This window comes from Anser cygnoides, chromosome 1, assembly GCF_040182565.1.
Source record: "Anser cygnoides isolate HZ-2024a breed goose chromosome 1, Taihu_goose_T2T_genome, whole genome shotgun sequence".
Taxonomy (NCBI): Eukaryota; Metazoa; Chordata; class Aves; order Anseriformes; family Anatidae; genus Anser; species Anser cygnoides.
Window position 1 is genome coordinate 79,339,059 of NC_089873.1, and position 23,579 is coordinate 79,362,637.

At 39.4% G+C, this 23,579-nt stretch overlaps 1 protein-coding gene across 10 annotated transcripts in view; it reads right to left on the reverse strand.

The window, feature by feature from the left end:
* Positions 1–23,579, reverse strand: part of SOX5 (SRY-box transcription factor 5) — a 643,266-nt gene that overhangs the window by 292,997 nt on the left and 326,690 nt on the right. The window lies entirely within an intron of this gene.

The following is a 23,579-nucleotide window of genomic DNA, read 5'->3' on the forward strand; positions in this document are numbered from 1 at the left end:
AGAACTGGGGGGAATGAAGGAGAGATAAGGAAAAAAAGGGGAAAAAAAAAAAAAAAGAGAAACGAACTGTAACAAACTGGTCTCCCTGTTCTTTAACGCACACATGCACACACACCCACACACGACCACAGATCTATACTCCATTCTTTCCAGTTCCCCAACCCTAATTCCTTTCTCTCTCCCTGCTTTAATTTGCAGCTGGACAACATTAAGGGCCTTTAAAAACCACGAGGTTCTGACCCCACATCAGTTTGATTAGGTCCGCTGCCCCCTCTCTTCCCTACCTCCCAGTGACACGGCGAGAGCAACTTTACTTTCTGCAACATGCACAAGTGTACGCGCGCATTCCCACACAGTGGCCCTAAAACGTTCGATATTTTCATGCCCACCAGCTTCAAGAAACCCCCCAGAGAAAAGCTTATTATTTTTATTAATATCCAACAGCCGCACCGCTTAACGTGTTCCTATTTCCCCACGGTGTAAATGCTCTAAACCAGCAGGCTGAGGCAGGGGCCAGGCAGCCCAGGGCTGGCACAAGGCGCTATCGTCTACGAGCCCGGGACGATCATTTTGGCCACGAGCAGCACAGCCACCGTCGGCTTGTGCCCGTCGTCCCTGTGGCACATCGTGCCGTCCCCACAGAGCATCGTGCCGCTCAGGAAGCGGAGTGCTGGAGCTGAGTTCGCGGAGGCGCCTTCGCTGCAGTTCGTACCAGAGTCTGCCTTACGCCACAGCGCGTGGAGCGGAGTCACAGAGGATCTGTCAAATTCTGGCACGAGGGAGATCTAATGGCTCCTCGCTGCGGGGCAGGGTAAGCTGACTTCCTTCGGTAGCCCCTGGCAAATAATATTTTCCACAGAGGTTCGTTCACGGGAGCCTGACAAACCTCGTTACCATGTACAAGGATTTTTTATTTGTTATTTAGTAGCTAGCCCTTTTAGGACAGCTGTGAGGTAGACGCTGAGAAGCCAGCGGATGATTAAAAAGAACAATTCCAAATACTTTCCCTTTCATCTGAGCGTCTCAAACCACGTTACGTCTCACATTACTCCTCTGCAGGTAATAAATATAATTAGGGCTGATTCCAAAACTTTATTTGTATTGAAAAGTATCTCACTCCATGGGGGCTCCATTCAAATCAGCAAATCTCTGTGTGGAGTAGGAGGCTACTTAGTAGGAGAATTTGGCCTCAAATAGGGAAACTGAGATGCAGACAGGCTTAGTCGCTTGCCCGAGCTGACACAGTTAGCCAACTGCAGGAAAAGGATGAGAATAAAGATCCATGTGCCTCACAGTCGACAACAATCCTTGCGCTGCTGAAACATGTTGGGTATTTCAGCTGCTTTTCCCACAAAGCCGTGATTTTTACATGCAGCTAAAACATACTTCATCCCCATATTCATGTTTGTGAGTCCCCTTGGCCTTTCATTTTCCCTTCAATTGCCCCTCTCTAGTTGCTATTCCTTCTTGCCACTCCTTGCTTTGCTTCCCCCTTTTTTGTCACACTTGGCCTTGGGAGCAGTTTGCAGAGAGAAGCCAGTCAGAAGCCCCAGCTGGAGGAAAATGAAGGCAACCTTTTATTCAAAGGATCTGCAAAAGTTCTGGCAGAATAGGACTATCACATTTTGACTGCGTGGTAGCTCCACTCAGCTCTCTAACCTCATATCCCTTCAACTCCACAACTGCCCTCCTTCTACCACGTTCGCCCTCTGTTCAGGTATATTTACCCCTCCCTATAGCGCTTTTTATTTAAGCGTCTTCATACTCCTCTGAGTTTGTGTTATGACCAGCTCCTTGGTCAGCTCTCTGCTACTCTGATTACAAACCAGAGCAATCACCATTGACACCAGGAATTACGGAACAGGACATTGGTTAGACCAGGACCAAGAACCATAATAAAAGGGAAAAAACAAAACAACCCGCCAACAAAGAAATGTTGGGGGAGAAAACAAAGATAAATGAGCAAGAGGGAGAGCTGAGAAGGAGAGAGGAAGTGGAAGAAAGAAAGGAAGTGGAGATCATTCATCTGAACATTTCTGACATGAGCCCTGCTTTTCCCTTACCCTAGTTTACAACACTTACCCTTACCCCACTGTATTTTCTGCTAAGGTACCCATCTCCATCTTGTCCTTCCTTCACCTCATATTTTCTGAGCTCCCAGCTCAGTGGTAGGAAACAGAGTTGGGTCCAAAAAGGAGAAAAAGTGTTACTGTTATTACTGTATTAATATTCTATTATTGCATTATTGTATTGATATCATTGTATTATTAACAGTCCAGACTTATCTATAAAATTATGTTGTCATACTAAGTTCAGCTGCAATGGCAATAAGGAGAAAAAGCGAGCTCAACAAATGCTTTGAGGGAATCTTTGAAAACTTTCTTCAAATTGTGTCATCTTAGAGACTTGCTTTTTAGAAATTGTCAGGACATATAACAAAAGCTGCTGTCATATTAAAAATTGAAAAGAAAACAAGAAATTTGGATAAATAACCACAAACTGAGAGATAAAAAAGTGCAACTGTCCAATTTTTGACATACAAAGTTTTACCTTGTTCCAAAACTTTTCACCAGTAATATCAAGTCCCAATGACTCTTTTTTACTCAGCAAGTCATAGTTAAAAAGCCCATTTGCAATGTTGGAGATCTTTTTCAATTCTCTTCACAAGCCTATAATTCAGGCTGCAAGCCCAAATACCTCCAAACGAGGAGAAAAGTGAAACCTCTCCCCTCAGCCCTTCCATTTGTTTGGCAAACCTGCATTTCTCTTGCTTTGCTTCCTTTAAGGGGTGCCCAAAAGAAAAAAGTTCAGGTAAAACAGGGCAATTTGGGTTGAACTAAACAAAAAAGCTCTGATTTTCATTTAGTTGAGGGGAACAAATTATAAACTCTCATCTGAATTTTTGTGCTTAACTGAATTTTTGTTGCTATTGTGGTTCTCCAGTTCAAGAGGTGAAGCAAAAAAATCAATTATCTACCCAGCTCAAGTTAGAAATACTGTAACTCTGGAATATTGCGTAGATAGAATCCACAGGTCTTTATATAAGCATATGGGCAGAAAGAAAACCTTCAACTAAGTAATTTTATTATTATTATTTTTAATTATCAAATGATAACACTTCAGCCTAGTCCCTTTGGCAGCTGCTGCAATATAATAAGTAAAGGAAGTGCTGGAAAAAAAAAAAGGGCTTTTGTTGTTTCCACTGTAGGTTTTAATAATAGAGACCTACAAGGTCCAAGGAAATGTAAGATGTTCCACAGAATGATTTACTGGAAAGTTCTCACAGAAAATACGCAAAACTCTGACGATCCTTACATGGATTTTTTTTTTAGGCATATATCCAAAGCAACTACAGCACTACGAACAAATCTTTAAAATTTCTAAGAATGGCTGTTTTGGAACAGGTTAAGATAGAGTGAAGGGAGAATAGAGTGGGGTTCATGCATTGACTATGAAGAATATCTTGCAAATAATGAGTGCTTACTTCAGAGTATGGAAATGTTTAGCTACAATGCAGTTTGGATCATATGCTTCGGAACAGATTTTTCCTTTCAGTGTGCATGCCTAGCTGCCATTTCCATTAATGGGAATTAAGTACATGTGTCAAGAGGAGAAGTTAACTCTTAGAAATATAACTAATCTATGCTTTTTTTAAAAGAATGTAAATGCCACATCAGGCATGTTTGGTGTTGGCAAAATTGAGCGCTGAATGTAGTATAGCAAAATCTGAGAAGGAGAAGGCGGTCTGGAGGACTGAAATTTCTGTGCTATTTAGAGTTTTTCAATTTACTGAATTTCTTCAGAGAAAAGTAAAACCTTGTCATTTGCAAGTGGGAAGCCCTCATTTATCAGTTATTTATTTGTAGTTTTAATAGGGGCCTATCATCTGAAACCCTCCCTGTAAAAGAGAACTGACACTACCTTTAAGGAGAAAACTGAACCTTCATCTAAAATTTGAATTCGTATTTCCCTAAGGGTCACTAAATATTACAATAAAGTTCCTAATATTTTATTTTATTTTTAAATCATGTCTGCACTCTTTGGTTCTGTTAACTGCATATCAGGCAGGGTAAAGGAACCTCAAAATTAATACCCATAAATAACTAAATTTTTAGAAATAAAAATATATGTAAACACAAGTAAAATTAAATTACATGAATATTTTGGCAAAATGTAACTTCAAACTGTTTAAATGAAAGAAAGTAGAGAGGGGACACGTTCTTGACACCCTGCCCCCCACGTTCCTTTATTTTGGTTACAGCTTATTTTATTTCTCTGTACTGACAGTTAGCTACAGCGTTCTTTATTGTCTGTCTTACTAATCTTGGCTTGCACAGAAGCAGCTCAAAAATAGATAAAAAAAATAAAAACAGAACAGTTAAAAAAAATCACAAAAATAGAGGGGCATATCCATGGATAGGAACTGTGCTTGAAATGATTTAAGAAACTAACTAGGTTTCAAATCCACAGCTTCTCGTTAAAGCTCTGAACATAAAGTGTTACTAAAATAAGAACCTGTTGCTTTCAGTCTTTTTTTTCTAACTTCTTTTTTAAGCACGGCTATTTTGCATGCAATGTGCTGTCCTGATCGAAGACCGCAGCCTCACCTTACGCGCAGTCTCTGTGCTCTGCCTCCATCCTAATCAGAATGATTTCTTTCTGAGTGACAGGCCTCTTTGCCGCCAGTGCCCAGCCGTTCTCCAGACTCTGGGAAGGCAATGCCAACAGGAATGTTCCTCCTCAGTGTCATTTGCAATGACTGTTACAAACATGTAAATGTCTGCTACAATATACCGGACGATGAACTTAATTCGTTTCGTACAGATAACCAACTCCCATCAAACGGAAATGACTCCCTTTTCCCCTGGTGTGTGTGTGGAGGAGTAGCTGGTAGAAATCGAGTCTCTTTTGAACAAGCAACCTCAGTTTTATAGCCAAACATAAGCTTCTGAGCCTATGTATCGTAATAACACAACTTTGATCTATTTATAAAAGTAGATTGTGATTTTTGAGCACGATTCAAAGCATGCTGAAACTGAGATCTTTCCGCTCAACTGAGTGGGCCTTTCTGAGTCTCTCTCGATATATTTCTTACAGGTTTTATCATCACACTCTCGTCACTTCCCCAATAATAATGGTTTTTATTTAAAAACAACAACAACAACAACAACAAAAACAACAACAACAACAACAAAAACACTCATCCACTGAACAGGGCTGTAGTCATCATATTTTGTGTCCGTATTTCAAGTCTGAATGTGCTTTCCCCTATAGCCTTACTCTTACCAACCTGTGCACTGAGGACACTGGGTTTAAACAGATTTGCTTCCATTGATTGTCCAATATAAAACAAGCATCATACAGTCGAAAGCACAAAGCTCTTTTGGCATAATCCACTGTGCCTAGTCCTGTGTACTTTGTGAAAGCATTCCAGCCTTCCTCTTGTGGTCCTGAGGTTTGCTCTCGTGTTTGCAATTAAAATTCTCCAAGCCCGCAGGTACATCTCCTGTCTGCTTCTCCTCCCTAGAAGTGGCTGTCTTCTACTGCCATTAGGATCATTTATTACACTTTTACCACAGGGCTATCAGTCACCTTCAGCTAAACAGCCTGAGGTCATTTGTGGTGGCCACAACACAAGCACATACGGCTCAGTTCATGGTTGCCCTACAGTTTAGGTACTCAGTTGGATTAGAAGAAAATAGAGAATATAAAATAATCCCAAATAATTTTACCATTTTCTATTCACTCTGTACTGGAACCTATCCAAACCAGTTTAGAATTTAGACTGTAATTGTAATTAAACACAGAAAAGGTAAAATTCTTGCATTCTGTCAATTCTTTGCCTATTTTATTCCTTCTTAATCCATATAATCACAAGAACTCATGTAACCACTATATGGCAAATGTTTCAAAAAGCATAGATGCTGAAATGTATGGTTTTTAAATTCAGAAAAAATCTCTAAGTACATTCCCTTTCTCCTGTACGATGCACACAAGTTCCCTGCATTACATATACAGTCTATGGTAAGATTATTACAAATTAGTGTTTATTAAATGCACTCTACTGATATTTAACTTGTTATACATGTCACTGGGAAGATCAAACTGTAAATTAAGCAATGATTCTAATGACATTAAATGCGTCTCTGTAAGAGGAGTCATAAAATATGTTGCTATCTTACACCTTGCACACTGAAACAACGGTCAGTGAGTACGTAGAGTTATGTTTCATTTCTAAAGCTACAAAAGCACACTATATGCATTCATGTATTTTAATGCAGCTCTGATGCAGTTTTATGAGCGATTTTCCAATTCTGGGTAAAAGTAAAAGTGATGCCATTTGGTTCTACTGAAACAAAAAGCTGAACTCCTACTTTCCAACACACAGCCTCCAATTCAGCCACTATTACAGAGAAACAAATACATAAGTGCAGTATGGAACAGCCCCATGGCTTGTTGTTATTGCCAGTTCTATCAGAAGCTAACTCTTGCTTCTGATCTCTCCTTACATGGGACAGCTAGAGGCTGGAAACATTGCTGGGGTAGCATGGTGAGGGCCCCTGGGAACACTTCTGCACCTTGTTGAAAAAGCAGGGAAAGTACTGCTACAGTATTTTGAAGTGTAAGTGTGGGGAAAATCAGAATATCTAGGGACACTTCAAAAGCCCTAATGCAATCCAGGTACAGGGTGGATAACCTCCTACTAACAATTAGCCTGTAAGCAAGACAGATCTTTAACAGGTGACACTGAAGTATATTCAGAATATAAAAGAATTGGAAAGGAGATAGTAAAAAAAAAAAAAGCCAACAACAAGAAAAAAAGACAACTGGATTGAGACAAATGTTCATTAAGATTAAAACACAAAGTAGTTTCTCAGGAATGTTTATCAAAGTAAACTTACGTCATAAATTTTTCTCTGCCTGGAGAAGATCCAAAGCTGAGTGTCTCTTCTCTTGCCATATAACATTGTACTCAATCCAGAATGCACATTTGGTCACCCACTTTCCCCCTTAAATAACACTTTCTATTTCTGATGGGGCTTTTGTTTTGCTTTACAAAGTTTAATTTCTCTTTCTTTGTTGATGCGTTTTCCTTTTGTCATTATTTCAGAGTTGTGCAAAAGTAATTAGTGACATGATGCCAAGGACTGAACCTCGCAAGCAACCTAAATATTTTGATTCACTGAGAATGCAGTCCATAACTTACAAAGTGCCTGACCCCTGTCCAATAAATAAAATAAAATAAATTAGATAACTTCTGCATATTAACAGCTTTAGGCATATGCAGAGAAATATCAAAATGCAGAAACAATGAATGCCATCACATCAGGTATCAGATACTCTTTTAACACTTTAAAGAAACACAGTCACATTCTTACATACCTTTTTAGCACTTGACCCCATCTGATCCATCAACCACCTCTCCTTGTATTTGCATGTAGCCACAGCCCTTTCTTGAGAGCAATGTGGTTCCAAATCTGGGCAAAGATTTCACAACCGAGAATGTCACTGGTGAAACTTGGTTTCTAATGAATTCTGAGCTAGCGATAAAATGGCAGCAGGTGGCTCCAGGAGTGCAAATTGCGTGAAAATAAAAAGAGACAGGAGACACCTACTTTTTTGTGTGTCCACGTAACTTGCCTTTTTTTACTTTGCCATAAATTTCTCAGAGGGGTCTGAATACTGTAGTCAAAGTTAACCTGGTACATGCAGTTGGGGCAGGTTTTGGCACAAAAGCAACTACACGGAGCTTTTTGACTACAGTTTCTGAAAAGGTCACAACTTTTAGAGTGATTTATGGGCTGTGACACATTGGGCCACTAAAAAAATGCCCATGACATTACCGGGGATTTGTGTTTAATTGCAAGACAAAGATGTACATAGTTTAATAGAGCAAATTTTCTTACAATGATAGTTCAGAAAAATTACCACAGAAGTTAAAGAACTTTGCTTCAAGCACAGAAACTACAGCCTGGTTCAAAACAAGAGAAAGTTCCCCACTATATTATGTTCTCAGTGTTTCAAAGCAAGGCAGACTCAGGCTGGACAAGGGGTCTGTAACCTGAGAGGGAAGCTCATTCCTAGCCCTCATCTGCTGCTGGCTGCCTTAAATTGTGTAGCCAGCCTGCCCATTTTCCTACACTGCAAGTAGTCCCTGTGAAGTCCTCTACTATCTTCTACAGCCCTGACTTGATGGTTCAGCCTCAGACACAGATGTTTCTTCACTACTTCTCTACAGTGGTCACTGGCATTTTCAATTCATTAACATAACTGTGAAACACCACCTATAACACTCAGATTTTGGGTACCCCCACTGTAGTGTTTTTCTACACCAAAGGTCAATCATACACTTTTAGTTTTGTCTTCTGTCCTTTACAGGACTATCTAATTCTCAAAATAACTCTTATCTCACAACCGCTTTTCCAATAAGCCCTTGTGAAGATCTTTTTCAAAAACTTGCTTTAAAAGGCCAAAGAAATCTAATGACTTCTACTATTTGTTGACAAGCTCAAGGAATTATCATTAGACATCATTTTTCTTTACAAAAGCTATGCTGACTGATAGCTATAGTATCAGAGTACTCATCTATATGTCTCCTTATTTTATTTTTTATTACTATTTCAACCAATTTATCAAGTAAGGAAAGAAAATTCATTAGACTAATTCTCGGCGTCAATTCTACCGTTCAATTAAAGAGAGGCAGAAAAATTGCTTTCTCCAACCTTACAGCTTAGAAGCCAATATTAAAGGAAAGTCTACATATTAAGTTAGCAGCCCTATTTGAGCTAACCATCAATTTTCAATACCACATTTTGGTATATCCAACTGTACCTGATACTCTCTTGCTCTTCATTTGATGGGTGTAGCACCTCCTTTTCCTTCACTTTTGTCTGTGACAGTAGCTAATGCTTAATATAGAAAAAGAATGGCTACAGGTTAGATTTCGCTCTTAAATCTTCTGTGATAGAATATGGCAAGGAAATAATTTGGCTATTATTTCTGCACATGGTTGGACTAGCCCATATAAGGAGAAATACAGTATTTTTTAGTAATGATCCAGTGACCTGTGTTTACAAATCCCATTGCAGAGTTTTGTGAAATGCTTGCACTATTTTCTTAGCTGAGAAAGAAAGCACATGAAACCAAGACAGAAAAGTTTCAACAGTAACCTAAACCTGACAGATTGATTTTTATAATATAATAATAATAATAAATGTATATATAAACCTTATAAAATATTTGCTGGCATTATAATTTTAGCTGTGAACACTATTTTCATTATTGGTAAATATATGCAGTCTCCTTGCCACTCTCCCTGATACCCAAAAAGGTCCCATAACATGACCTATCCCTAAAATACAGAATATTCAATGACAAGTTCTTAGTACTGTATTTTTAAAGGTTGCTATACACAGAATCTGTGTAACAAAATGTTTGTTCATATGTGAATATTCAGTTATTAATATAAATCAGTGAGTACAATGTGGGGAGGACTACAGTCGGCAATCGTCTTAGAAACAGTCTGTTGGACTATTCTGATTCACAGGTTAACCCAAACTGGGAAATAACAGAAAGGAGAATCACTCCCACATACATGGGCAATACAAAGGCAAAAGACTTGTTACATATGCTTAACTGGATTCCACATCATGTGGACAGTGAATCCCAGGCATCTTTGTTGCATTAGCCTGACTGCACATAGTCACTCTTTGCATAAACCAGGAGCACCTGTCTAGGATTTTCAGATATTCAGCATCTGTTGCTGAAGAGTCAGATGTTGCTGAGCCATTGCTGGCCATCCAAAAATCTCATAGATCACTGCACAAAGCAATGAGGCAGTAGATTATCACTAAAAGCCATAGCATATTGCCCATTTCTTTACAGTTTGTATGTATAGAGAAGCATCGAACTTCCCTTGTTCACTGAGTCAGTTACAAGATGGAAGAGGATCCCTATAAGCAACATATACAGGTCTTGTGTCATCATTTTAACCTGGAAGCTAATACTGACCATTTTCATACCAATCGCTAAAAGTTGCCTTACATTTAGACTACGGACAATTCTTACTTCTGGTGATCAAAATACATCCGTAATACTTGAAGTCATCTTCATGACCATACTCCTTCCATATAAGCCCTTATTTGCAGGTAACCACCACATAAGCTTTTATTTTTCTTTTTTTAAAATTATTTTTTTTTCTTCTGTGTTTAAATACACAGCTAAAAGAAGCATTCACAGAAAGCTTTCAGTTGGGTTGCTGTGATCCATTTCAAACATCAAAAAATAAAAAACAAACAAAAATAATGAAAAGATAAGTGTGAAGTGCCTTTATGAATATAAAGAATCTATAAAGCTGTCACTAGGTGGGTCCATAGCAATGGATTAGACTTTGAGAAATGTTACATGCAAAACATTAATGCTTAAAACAGATGCAATACAGACCAAAAGAGACTTCTGGAAACAGGAAACTGGAAAATGAAATGGGAGAGATTCTTGTCTCCAGCTGCAGAGTCATCAGGCCTTGAAACCATGGGACAGTATTCTGCACTGCTGTCCACCCTTGTAGGTGCTTCAGCAAGGAAGACTACAATTCAAATGAATAGAAGTTGCTTGTGTTCTCTGGTAAGAAAGTCCACATGCTCACATAAAAGTGGTATTTCTCCTTTCTGTAGGAGTCAGACTAAGGATGAAGAGAGGCATTTTTACAGACCCAAATCTCTGTCTGCATCTTCAAGCCAAAGGAGGAATGTTCCTAACTCATCCTTGAAAGTATTTCTTTGGGGCAGTGAGTGGAAAGGAAAGTGTCATTTCTTAAAGTACTTTCCTCTTGAACTGCCATAACAGTAGGGTGTGGATTCCAGGCAGAAAATCCATTAATTTTGGTCTGGTCACATTTATTCAGATCTGGCAACGCTTCAGCCGAGTGGGAAACTGCCCCAGCATGACCACCGTGACAGCAAGGAAGGAACAACAGGTATTTTCTCATTTCTGCTGAGCAGAAGCTCCTATCAGGATATAAAGATGATGGAAAATGTGGGTGGATTATTTGGTTCCAGCTGGCTCCACATCACACAGTGAGGAAATGCCACGATCTTTGACAGGTTCATATTAGCAAAAATCAAGTGAAAGATTATGGGAAAGCTTCCCATTCCATTATCAAATAATTTGGGGGAGGGAGAAGGATGGGAGACGAGCAATTTTTATTTCTAAACTCTTCAGGAACTGTCTATTTTTATGACCCTTTTAGTGTTGAAAGCATTGTCTGAAATAAGGACTGATCTCAAACGATGTGAAAGCAAACCTATCGTTACACTTTTCAGAAAATGTAAAGCAGGAATAAATGAGCCATTTTCATTTGGTGGAATGCAGCAGGTCTAACTAACTAATCCGCGATAGGTGCAAAGGCCCTGGGGGCACCACCAGCCCTGCCCACCCCTGGAGTACTCCCACTTGCTCATGGCCCCACATCAGCCCCCAGGGCCGTCAGCCCCTGTGCAGCAGGCTCCAGCAGGACTGGATCCAGCTCCACGCTGCCCTGCCCTGCCCAGCCATGTGCCCTGCCCCCTGGACCCACCCACAGGCCCATGTTGCAGACCTCAGACCCAGGGAGGTGCCCGATGCCTGGGACTGCCCTGGTGCTCCTGGCCCCCATACTCCAGGCTGGGACTGTGGGACAGACCCTGGCCGCCAGGTCCTGCCCAGTCACCCAGGGGAGCCCCTGTGCTCCCCAGCTACCAGCCCCCAGGGAGAAGCCAGCCCCTGTGTTTACCACGAGGATAGATCCTGCAATGCAACCCACCTGTAACACAACCTATAACCAAATGCCAGTAGTGAAACCCACCCAGTAACCTCCAATGCCTAAACCAAACAAAAATCAATGGAACTGGCATCTACCCTCCTTCCCTACAGAGAAGAGAGTACGAACACACCAGTCACACATGAATGCGCTGTTCCCAGTTACACACGGGAGTTCTCTATATAACACATGAAATTGGGTGCCTTAAACACTGGATGGACTGATCTGTGATAGTCAATAAGGAAGTAGTGGGAACAGTATTCAAATAATATTCCCTGCCACTGTTTGAATTCAGTGCTACTGAGGAAACCACTCCTTCCCCTGGGGAACCACAGCTGAAAGGCATCTACCCTGGATCTTCCTGGGCCACTTCTGTCAGGAGCTGAGAAGGGACTACTTAGTTCCTCTGAAACACAGCCACAGAAGGAGGAAGAAAGGGCAGCACGAATGGCTCTGCACCCCATATCCACAACAGTTCAGTGATTAAGAATTACTGAATTCACCCCAGAAATTGAGAAGCTGGGGCCAGCCCTCCTCTGCCTTAAGGCTACAAATTCATGCCTTGCTCTTCCTGTCGACTTGCTCTAACTGCAACATGTTAAAGCTGTGACTAAAGGCTAGTCAAATGCAGTAAGCCTCCCTAGAAGCTGCTATAAATAGATGCAGGAAGCTCACTTAGATTGGAAAGGACGTGGCACAATGACGACATGCTAACAGAGCGGGGAAGGTGTCCCACCGAGAAGATGGTGCTCTGGATTCCAGACCCTATTCTATAGCCTCTTCCTTCATTTTACATTAAATGGCTATAGATAAAGTATTAAAGTTGTTTCATTACTTAATTCATTATGCTAGAACAGAAATCTCTTTCTGCAGCCAAATTAATCTTTTATTTTTTCTAACCAATTTGAACCATTTCATTAAGAGAATTGCAGGATCTCGGCCAGTCCCAGGTTCTACTGCATTCTGATGGTTGGGCCACTCTCCTAAAAAGTAGGAAATGCACACCTGGCCGCCCTTCAGTGAGAGAAGAGACCAACCCACACAGAACAGCATTCTGAGAGATCTCAGAGGAGGAGAGGTGCTACTCTGCTCATTTATACCGAGACAGCAGCACTTCTGGGTGAGCTTAATTTTAAGTTAAATAACTCATGCAACTGGGAAGTATAGGCACAATCAGGGCAGACAGAAGTTAAGAAGAGGTTCTTGGGATCACAAGATTTCATTTAGGCACTTAACGCTCTGTCACTATTCCACTTTAAACACTCGCAGATCAGAATCTAAGTGCAGCTCCAATTAAAGAGAACAAGATATTCCCTACGTAAAGAAAATGGATGTGGTTGGAATAAAACTCCCAGACAGGAAAGAGGCTGGAAATACCTGTAAACTCGAGAGTTTTAACCTGATACTTAGCAATCCATTAAAATTACTATCTGTCTTTTTTTCTGTAAATACTCATTTTCTACAACTTTAATACCTGCTCAAAGCCATTCAAATGTTCAAGGAGTGGCAACAGTTAATTTTTGTTAAGTATTACTGTCAAACCGCACTACGATATATTCAGAATTCCTCACATGATTCTTCCAGTACAGTTAAACAACACACTCAGCCAAGACAACATAAGATAGCAACACTATAGTATGAGCTAAGTACTATTATATCATCAGGACACTCTCTCGAACACTCTAAAGACACTTACTTTCTGAGCAATTTTGGGTACAAAATTAACCCTTTTTTGATTTCAACATACATCACCAAAATAAGTATATACATAATCTAATCGCTAGGTATAGAAAATGTAATTGGGGTAAGGATGAGCTGCCTAATAGTATGCACAGGCAACTGTACGGTAGAAATTTCCAAGTTTATAATGCCAGTGCTGGTCTAGCTTCTTTCAGATCTTTCGGCAACGTTTTGTCAAGTCTAGCACTAGTATACTAACTCTAAAAAAATAGTTAGCATCTATTTTGTGGGGCTTCCAAGAGAAGCTAGTTAATGTTTTTACAGCATTTTCTAAATACAGTGTACTGTGTAAGAGCACAGACTTGCTAAAAACCTGACAATGGATCTGGAATTTTCCTTTGGTGGAATGGTTGCTTGACATCCATGATTTCTCTCATCAAGAGACTGTTTTTTTTGAATCACTGTTAGTATGTTATTAACTTCTCTGAGTAGATGGCAAGGATTTGTGGAAGCCAAGACAAGAGTTCAAAATAGAGGTGGATCTCACTGGGGCTATACTCTGCAACTTCCTCTGGTGTCTTCTCATCAATCATCTGTTACTAAAAAGACAGAGATGGAATGGAATACTACTTCCAAGGGATGGCATACTACTTACTGGATGACCTGGATGCATAGCGAACATTAATTTGAAGAAAACCCAATGTTTTTCATACTTAATTTGTATTCTTTTGGATTTATGCCTGTTCTAAAGAGGTGAGGCTAACAATGGTGGCCATTGTATGTAACATGCTGTTTGGAGTGGTATTCGGATTTAGGTCAACTGAGGATTTCACTTTACATGAATGTCAAATAGCCAGGATCTTGAATAACGTGGACAAAACAGGAAAAAAAAAAAGTTTGTTAAAAATCTATTATTTTATGTGTGAATAATGCTGAAAAAAATCCCTCTCATCTCATATCGTATACTATTTGCTTCCAATTAAGCTGAAAAAAAAAGCAAAAAGCAGAGGAAAAAAGCAAAAAGACCAACAAAACTCAAAACTTTTAAAGTTCTTCAAAAAGGTTCTCTTCAAACAGCAGTTCAAAGTATAGACTGGTTCTTATTTTATCTTGAGTTGGCTTATCCATCCACCATAAGGACTTCTTTAGTTCCTGTAAAACAACTGTGTGTTCAGGAGAGTGTCTATTCTGAAAATGTTTCTATTCATAAATACAGTCTTTCTGAATTCTAGCTTTCCAGTATGTTTGCAGCTCAATGTGAGATTTACTGGCTGACAGATAAAAGATGTCTTTTTCAAGCACCAGTCCTGAACACTCAGTAAGGGATCATAAAATCAATCTGGTTACCTAGTGGCTCGTCCAGCAACAATAGGAATAGACAATTTGTTCACTGTCAACACGTGGACAACTCCATTGCCTTTGCTGTCTTCAGTGAGATCGTATGGTTTAGGCAGAATACAGTCTTGTGGAAGAGCTACATTCAGACGTCTGCTCCTGATGCACCAAACAAAGGAAGTTTCATACTACTGTTCTCTGAAGCCGCCGCTCGTACAGTGTAGAGCGGGGGTCGGCAACCTTCCAACGGTGATGTGCCAGATTGTAATTTTCTTTCCCGAATTAGAGTTTAAGAATGCTGGCAGGATTTTTTCAGGAGCCAACAGACGCTGCCTCTCAAAGAGGCAACATGCTGCCAATCAGCTGATTGTCAGTATCTTGCCTCTGTGAGAGGCAGGGGCTCTGGGTTCCCAGGGAATTAGGATCTCAGTAGGAGCCAGTGCTTCTCAGAGATACCTTCTGCACTGGCCTTCCTATATGCTATTCTAAATCTGCCCGATGGTGTTGATGCCATGTGTGGCCAGGTCAGAGCTTTTACCTTAAAAATGTGTCCATTTTCACAAATTCAAAGCCATATCCCAGTTTGAGCACTGGCTCTAGCACAGAGGCAAAGGACCAAAACAAAATAGAATTTAGCGCTCCCTGAAGCCTACGAAGTCATGGGAAATAAAATGAATGTTCTCAGTTGTCCAAATTTGTTTGTAACTCTGAGTTTCCATCATGAGACATGTGGTCAATGTCAATGCCCAAACACACATTTTAGAGAAAAAATCACTTAAAACAATTACATGTGCCCTTGCACTTGCTTCAAATTCACATATCTCTTTCACTTTCAGGACTCCCCAGATATTTTCAATTAGAGAGGAAATACACATACAGGCAACACACTGCTTAGGATAGAATAGATCTCTGCAATCAACTTGGCACATTTTAAAGTGGAAAATACTAAAGAAAAAAATGGTCATTTTCTGTGATTTTTTGTGAAACACAAGTATATGAGAAACTCAGACCACCTCTACTTCTCCCCCCTCCTTCCCCCCCCCAAAAAAAAGTAAAAGAGTAAAAGACTCTTCCCACCTCTTTCAGCTTTTGAGTGATCTGCAGCACATTTTTCAAGCATACAAATTGTATGAATAACCAGTTGTGCTGCCATCAGGCACGGTGAAGGGATGTGAGCATGGAATCGTGCTCTCCTCAATTCTAAACTTTTCCCACTAAAGTGAGTAGTGATGCAGTTGAAAGAGCGAGCTGCCACCGTGTCCCCTTCAGGACATTTAAAAGCAGTACTGGCTACTTCCAGGATTCCAACATCCTTCTCTGTGCAGGCTGTAGTTCACAGTCGTCCTCTGAGAATGGCAGCGGCCTAGCTTTTGTGCCTCTGGCAGGACTTCATGGGGTTTTGTTCAGTAAATAGTCTGATTCTGCTGAGTTGGTAGCAGCTGAGATTGTTGGTGATATATTGTCCTAGCATTAAACACACTGACACCTGGCAGGATGATTGACTAGAGTCTGAATCTTGGCAGAATAGTGTTTTGCAGTTAGTTTGGCATTTCTTTATTAAGTTCAGGTTAGATTCACTTAAGGAATGTGGTTGCCAGCTATGCCATGTTTTAGAATTTATATCCATCATGATGATTAATGATCTATTTACAAAGATATTTATAATGAAATTCTTACCTTCTTTTCCCAGCCCAACAAAAAACACACCTATCATCGTATTCTGTTGAAGCAAGCCAAATTCCATTTGAAGAAACATTTTTCAGACCTCATTGTGGGATCTTTCCATAGTCTGCACAAGTCCAAAACATTCTAAACATGAGTGTGTATTTTTACGAATTGACATTGTTAAAAAATGACACACGTTATACACAAACACTGTTCACTTTTTGCTTTTTTTCCCGCTCTTCTCTTTGCCTCTATGTTCCTCTAATTTAGTGAGCCACCTAGGAATATATGAAACTTCGAGCATCTGCCTCTGTGCCTATGCAATTATCAGAACAGAATTATTATAATGTAACAGTAGTGCCCAGGAACGTCAGCCACCAGTGGATGGTGGTTGCTACACAAGCACAGAGAAAAAATGTCATTCCTGCCCCAGGCAGCTCGCAAGTTATGAAACAGGAGGCAGCAGTTAGACTGGAGCAGTATAGAAGCAATGAAATAGACTTGCTGAAGATAATTATGCACTGGTTTCAGAGACCTATCAAGCTTTTTTTTGTTTGTTTGTTTGTTTTAGATATAAAGACAAATCATCAGTCCAACCACAGTTTTGACAACTTTATACACCTCACTGTCAATCTTTGCAGATCATTTATCATTCTTTTGTGGTTTACTGCTTGGGAATGGCTCAACTGTACCATTTCACCTTCTGCAGTAATGGACTTTCATCCATAGCTGTCACTGCTACTTTGAAAGTTGAGAGTATAGGCTGAAAGACACAGCTGTTCTATGAAGCAGTTATGAAGTAAAGAAGTTATTAATCCCTACAAGCATATAAATCACTATGCCCAAATGCAGTACAGTTTCTCAAGTATATTTTACTCCCCCTCTCAAATATGAATATCTGTTCTTCAACATCTCTTATGATCTGGAAGATTTTTTTTTTCTTAAGTGCCTAGGAATAGATACTCAAAAATGCCTTAAAATGTAACTAGAAGATCATTCTGTAATATTCAAAATTGCTTACAGAAGTACTGTTTAAGTACCTTTGAAAATTCCAGATGACACTAATTAATTTTCCCATGCATAAATATCTCAGGCACTGACCCATCATGAGAAAAAAAAAAAAAAAAAAAAAGACATTTGCTCAAAACTTCCTCCTCTTCCCATACACAGCTCAGTGCTGTGTGGCATTAATAAACCTTTTCTTCCTGGGTTAAATCTGGCAGCAGCTAAGTTTTCCCTTTAAGTATTTAATTAGTCTTATTGCCAGAGTATTCTTCTTGAAGCCTTGATAAAGAGCCACTTAGCACTCAAAATTAAAATTTATGGGAAAGAAAACTCAGATGGAATTTGTTTCACCTAACAGTACACATCTTCATCATAGCTGTTAGTATCTGAGCTAGGCCCAGTTCAGAGTTGGCAGAGAGAAGTAGGGTCTCATAGGACAGAACTGATCTGACCGACTCTAAGTATGTACTAAAGGATTTGGTGAATTGCATCTCACAAGTGCCTGTATCTCTGTCCTGACCAGAAAGGAAGAAGAGAGAACTAACTTCCGCATAATGTCTACCTTGAAGATATCTGAAGTTAGGTGAGATGAATTGCACCACTGTGTCTGGAGGTTAAACAGGATGTTGATAGCCCAGTTTTATGAATTCCTTCCCTTCTGTCATTGGCTCTAAACATAACCACCAGCAAATCATTTAACTTCTGAATGTTTCAGTTTATGTATCTATAAAAAAGGTATATTATAGTGCTATTACATTCTAGATATGCTGCAGAGTCACAGCAAGGCAAAACTAGCTCTTGAAAAGTGTGTTGAGAACCTCCAAGGGAATATATATTCCCTATTAAATATGTGCAAACCATATTAAAAAAAACTACTAAAGGATGGGGAAAACAACTGACAACTTGGAGCAAGGAATAAAAGAGATTAAATTCCACTCGCTGCACATAAACGTTGTGAATATTCTATTTTACACATGTTTAGCATGTTGCACATGCTCAAGAGATCTAATATTTCAAGGTGGATTTTCTCCACGGTGTGAGGAGAAGCAAGGAACTTGGTTAAATTGTCATCTAGAGTTACAGACCATATGCGAGCTAGGAGAGTTTATTGTGCCACTAAGCCTTGGAACAGTGTAAATGAAGCTCTTGTTGCAGAGTGCTAATCTCAGAATTCTTATTAAAAATGGATGATCGCATGTAGTTGCAAACAAACGGGGCATCAGTTATTGATTTACTAAACCTACAAGCATTGCTCCCAGTGCATTTTTGCAAGGTTTTTATGAAAACGAAAGGGTGAAAAAAGGAGGTCTAAGATGGCCATTTGCATGGATTTTTTTTTTTTTCCCACCTAAGAAAGTCCAAAGGAGAGTTATGTTTAAGTTATTAGCCAGGACAACATGATAAATTTAGTTTCTGAAGTTGGCACTCTCCCTGTCTGTTTCTGGAAGCAAATGGTTAATGCTCCACACACAGCCAGAGGTGCTGTAAAGGAGGGAGGAATTGAGCACCCAAGGTGATTATAGCTGAAAACATGACTCTAATGTAGGGAAATAATTTATATTTAAATAATTGATTATTATCTACAAAGTTATCATTATAATCATGTTTATAATGAATGCATGTTTTACCAATTTGAAATAACTAAGTATTCTAATCTTAGCAAGCTTAAAGAAAGTCTGTTAATGAGATAAGAATATTTTCCTTTCTGCATATGTATTAACTACTCTTTTTTTTCCTTTCTTTCTTTTTTTTTTTAGTTCAGAAAAGATGTTTGCAAATGGATTACTCTGGGATATTTCCTTCTAAATTCACTGGCATGAGTGCAGGTACTAACAGGAGGGAACACCGCTGAGAAAAATCTAGATAGCTGTGGGTTTTAAGTTATCCCTGATAGTTCAAATTGATATAGCCTTTCCTTCATTTCATTGTGCAATGATGTCTTCACTTCTGTATTTCATTAGTGGCTATGCCAAATCCCAGTCCTGAATATCTGTGAAGCATTTTCAACTCAAGGCTGTGGGATACAGAACATCCTTATTGTAGCGGAAACTGATGATGCTCTTACAGGAGCAAATCCTTTACGTTCCCTCTGTGGTATTTATTTTTCATTCCTCTCAGGTAAAGTACAACCTTTCATTTCAAACGAAACCTGTACTATAAATATCAACACTGTAGTCACTTGGAAATTTATGCTTATACTATGGGAGGTGTTAACTTCTGCCAAAATCAATGGAATTTAGGAATTTAAATCTCTTTAGGTATTGAGGATTTAGTTGAATATATTGAATTACAAAGGTCTTGTTCTTTGAAACCAACTGTCAAACAGTCACCAGAGAATATTCCTGCTTACTTTACAAGCAATGCCTCACATTATCTATATTTTATCTAGAGTTGGTGAATGGCTTATCATCATCATCTCTATATTTGTGATGAACAGCTTGATATGTGGCAGGTGGACACCTTCACTGTGTGCAGACCTCACAGTTGTGGTCAACAGATGGATTCAAATTCAACATTTTTGGCTTGAAAAGGTAGAAAGCTGACAACAGGTATTTTCCTGGATGTGTATTCAGGACCCCAGCTGCTTCCCTATGTCAGCACATGGAATTGTTCCCCTTCAGGTGATGACACAAAGGGCACTGTTTCTTCCTCCCATGTTCATTTCAGATCAAAAGGATCATTGTGATAGGGCAATCACTGTCCAAGAAGATGGACTATGTTGGACTTTCTGTTCTGTAGTCAGAGGAATTTAATTTTCCGAACCTAAAGAAGTTTGAAGCATTTAAAAATATCTTAAAAATACTGTTTTGCCCGTTTTTACAAGATACACAAAACTTAAAATGCCACGTAGCAAAACATTGATTACCAGTAATAAATTGATCCTTCAGGAAAAGAAGTAGTCTTCTTGTTACAATACCACTATTGCTGAGAGGTAAATTCCCTTGATAATTGTAATCAGCACTTGAGGTTCCAATTAACACTACTGAACATCACTTCTTCAGGAGTATGTAAATTGAAACCAAGTACTTTCACTTTTTATATAGCGTTATTATTCATTTGTGTATTTTAGCTCTAAACAAGAATCTGGAGTAAACTCATTTTTGTCAAAATACCAGGAGTTAGCTCTGGCTGCAGATTATGCATTGCACGTGTAAACACACGCATGTGTGAGAGAGAAAAGGAAAAGCAATGAGAAGAAGGGAAGCAGAGCCACTTCTGGTGTCACAGTCACTCTGCCTCTCCTCTTGCCTTCCCTCCTCTATTTTATGAGCTCCTGGAAAGAGGAAGTCTCGGAACAGGCCTCCTGAAGAAGCAGGGCTGCTACGGAGTCTAGAAATACCAGGAAACAAAACAGAAGCCCTGGGGTCTAATAAACAACATGCAGTCTCCATGGACTTTTATCCACTTAGAATGATCATTTTAACAGCATCCAAAAGGCTAGTGTATATACTGATATGGGCTACAGTAGCAGGGATTGTGCCTTTGCCTCCACAGTGAGCACATGGAGAAGCTGCACCCTTCAGTGAGGCGTGTGCAGGCAAAAAGAAGACATGCATTAGGCATGTCTCAGGCCCACAGCCAAGCCCTCGTCCAACCTGGTAGGGAAGTCAGCTACCCCGTGCTTTCCTTGAGTCCCAAGTAATAAACTTCTCCTACCTTTTAGATCTTATACAACATAAAATCATTGCTCACATGAAGAGCAGTATAATATCAGTGTCCTGCAGTCTCAGCCCAGATGTGTCTTAGTGGCTGTTAATTGGTAGTTTGTCATCCGAGCCTTTCCCTAAATAGTAATGCCCACCTTCAAATACCCTTAAAATTGTCTTTGAAAATGAGTTCACATTGCTGCCATTGTTAGTTCAGAAGATCTATCCAATTTCAGGCTTTTCATGTTTATTAATTAAAAGGTGACTGAAAATGACATTATCAAAGCCTGCATTAAATTGCTCTCTTTGTTTTATCATGGTTAGAGGTCCCCAAATGGAATTGAAAAGGCCACATGTGTTACAATTATTATTTTTTGTAAGCAGACACCACTTTGTCATCATATACTAGATTCAAAGCTAGAGGCAACAGTCAAACACACAAAAGAATAGCTGGCTTTTTTCTCTTTCAAATTATTGATATGTAAGAGAGAGGACAGAGTAATTGTTTAATCACTGGCACATTGCTTTAAATCTAATTCTCAGCACACACAGAGAAAACACAAATGGATGGAAAGGGCACTAAGGCATTTGAGTTGATTGATGGCAGGTCAGTGGCCAATGCACAATAGTTTAGATATAAAACGTAGCAAATTAAGAGCATCACATTCCAAAAGGATTATATGTAGCTGATCTCAACCAGAGAGATGGTTAATACTATTAAAATGTGGAAATACCAGCAAATGTGTTCACAGAGCTGTATTTTGCAATACTATACAATGGATCACACTGGGAAAAAAAAGGTAGCGAAGTGAGGAAGAGGTATATTCTGAGGCTTTTTAGAGCACTTGGTCTGAAGCATTTGCTTATTGGAATAACTGTTATGCTCCAGAAGCTGGTCCTTTCAATTTCAAAAAAAGGTTGTTACTCATGAAGTGTTACTCATGAAAAAAGCAGTCCCAATGGCCTCAACGAGTACAGGCGAGCAATTCAGGTTTCAAGCTAAATTCAGGTACATCCTGACAGCACAGGGTAAGCCCATTTGCGCAACAAATAACTTTGCACACAGCTAACATTTTTGTGCCTACTTGACATGCGCAGTGCTCTACTAATCTGGCTAATTCACTTGGTCTCAATTAAAAGGCAGGAAGAAAGTCTCTGTAGTTATTACAATCTCTGAGGTTTCCTTACTGTTTCATGTAATTAGCTCTGAGGAGTTATAAAATGACTCTCTCTCTCCTCTTCCTGTGATATGCATTGTATCTTCAATGCACATATGTCATGTTTTCAGAACACAGGAGACTATACAGGTGAAGAGATTATAAAACACAGTGAAGTTTAGAACAACAGATAGCAAACTAGTAGCAGGCACTCCTGCAGATTTCTGAGGACAAGAAGTCCCTGGTTTTCTGATCACCCTCTGAGGATTTCTGTGTCAGAGTAGCACGAAAGAGCTTTTATAAAGTTTTTTAAATATGTTGTTATGTTCTGGTTTGAATAGGTACTTGAGTAGAAAGTCGCTGTCAACAGCTGGAGAGTTAGCGACTGACAGAAGAATCAACAGAGCTCTGGAAAACCTCTGGAAGTGCAGCTGGAATTGGGATCACTTACAGACCTGTACAAGCTAACTGTGGGAATTTGGGGGATAAATTTTTTACATCATAAAAATAAGGTGTTACTGCTCAGGGCTACAGTCCTGGCTACTTTTTATATCCACATGAAACACCATGGAGTGCCAGAACTCAAGCACCATTCCAATACTTAGATCTGAGAACTCATTTTTACAGGAGCTACATGCTTTCGTGCATGTACAAAATGCAAGCTAAGAAATTTCTTCAAATTAAAGCTCTTGTGAATCTGTTCATATAAAAGTAAACAATTTGGCTACTTACCAAACGTGTGCCAGGATCTGCCCTTGGATCGCTGGATGGAAAAGATCAGGCAGCTTACCTCCTGATCAAGTGATTTGTTATGACCTCATTGCATATTTGAATGTAAATGTTGCCTTTGGATTTGTCTGAGGATACAATTTGACCCTTTCCTTTTTTTTTTCTTTTTTTTTTTCCCCAGCTGAAATGAAATTATGTCTAAGTAATGTATCAAAATGGGTAGGAATTTTCAGAAGGCATCATTTAAGGGTTAGTATTATCTACCGACATTACTTATTCAGATATTCCTCCTGTTCAAATGATTCAAATCTGCTTTTTTTTTCTTTTTTTTCAGGACAGAGAAAGGAAATACAAACTCTACTCTGGAAATTAAGATGTGACCCAGCCTTTGCTCTTTTTTTTTTAAATGCTACCTGGCACAAACGACAGGACAGCTAAGAATACTCCTAGACCAGGAAAATGTACCAAAGCACTGCATCTCTCTTTGGTTGCTAATTCTGAGTTATGATTTCAATAGGATTGTTGCTCGTTTTCAAAATTCAGCAAATTGTATTTGGGATTAGG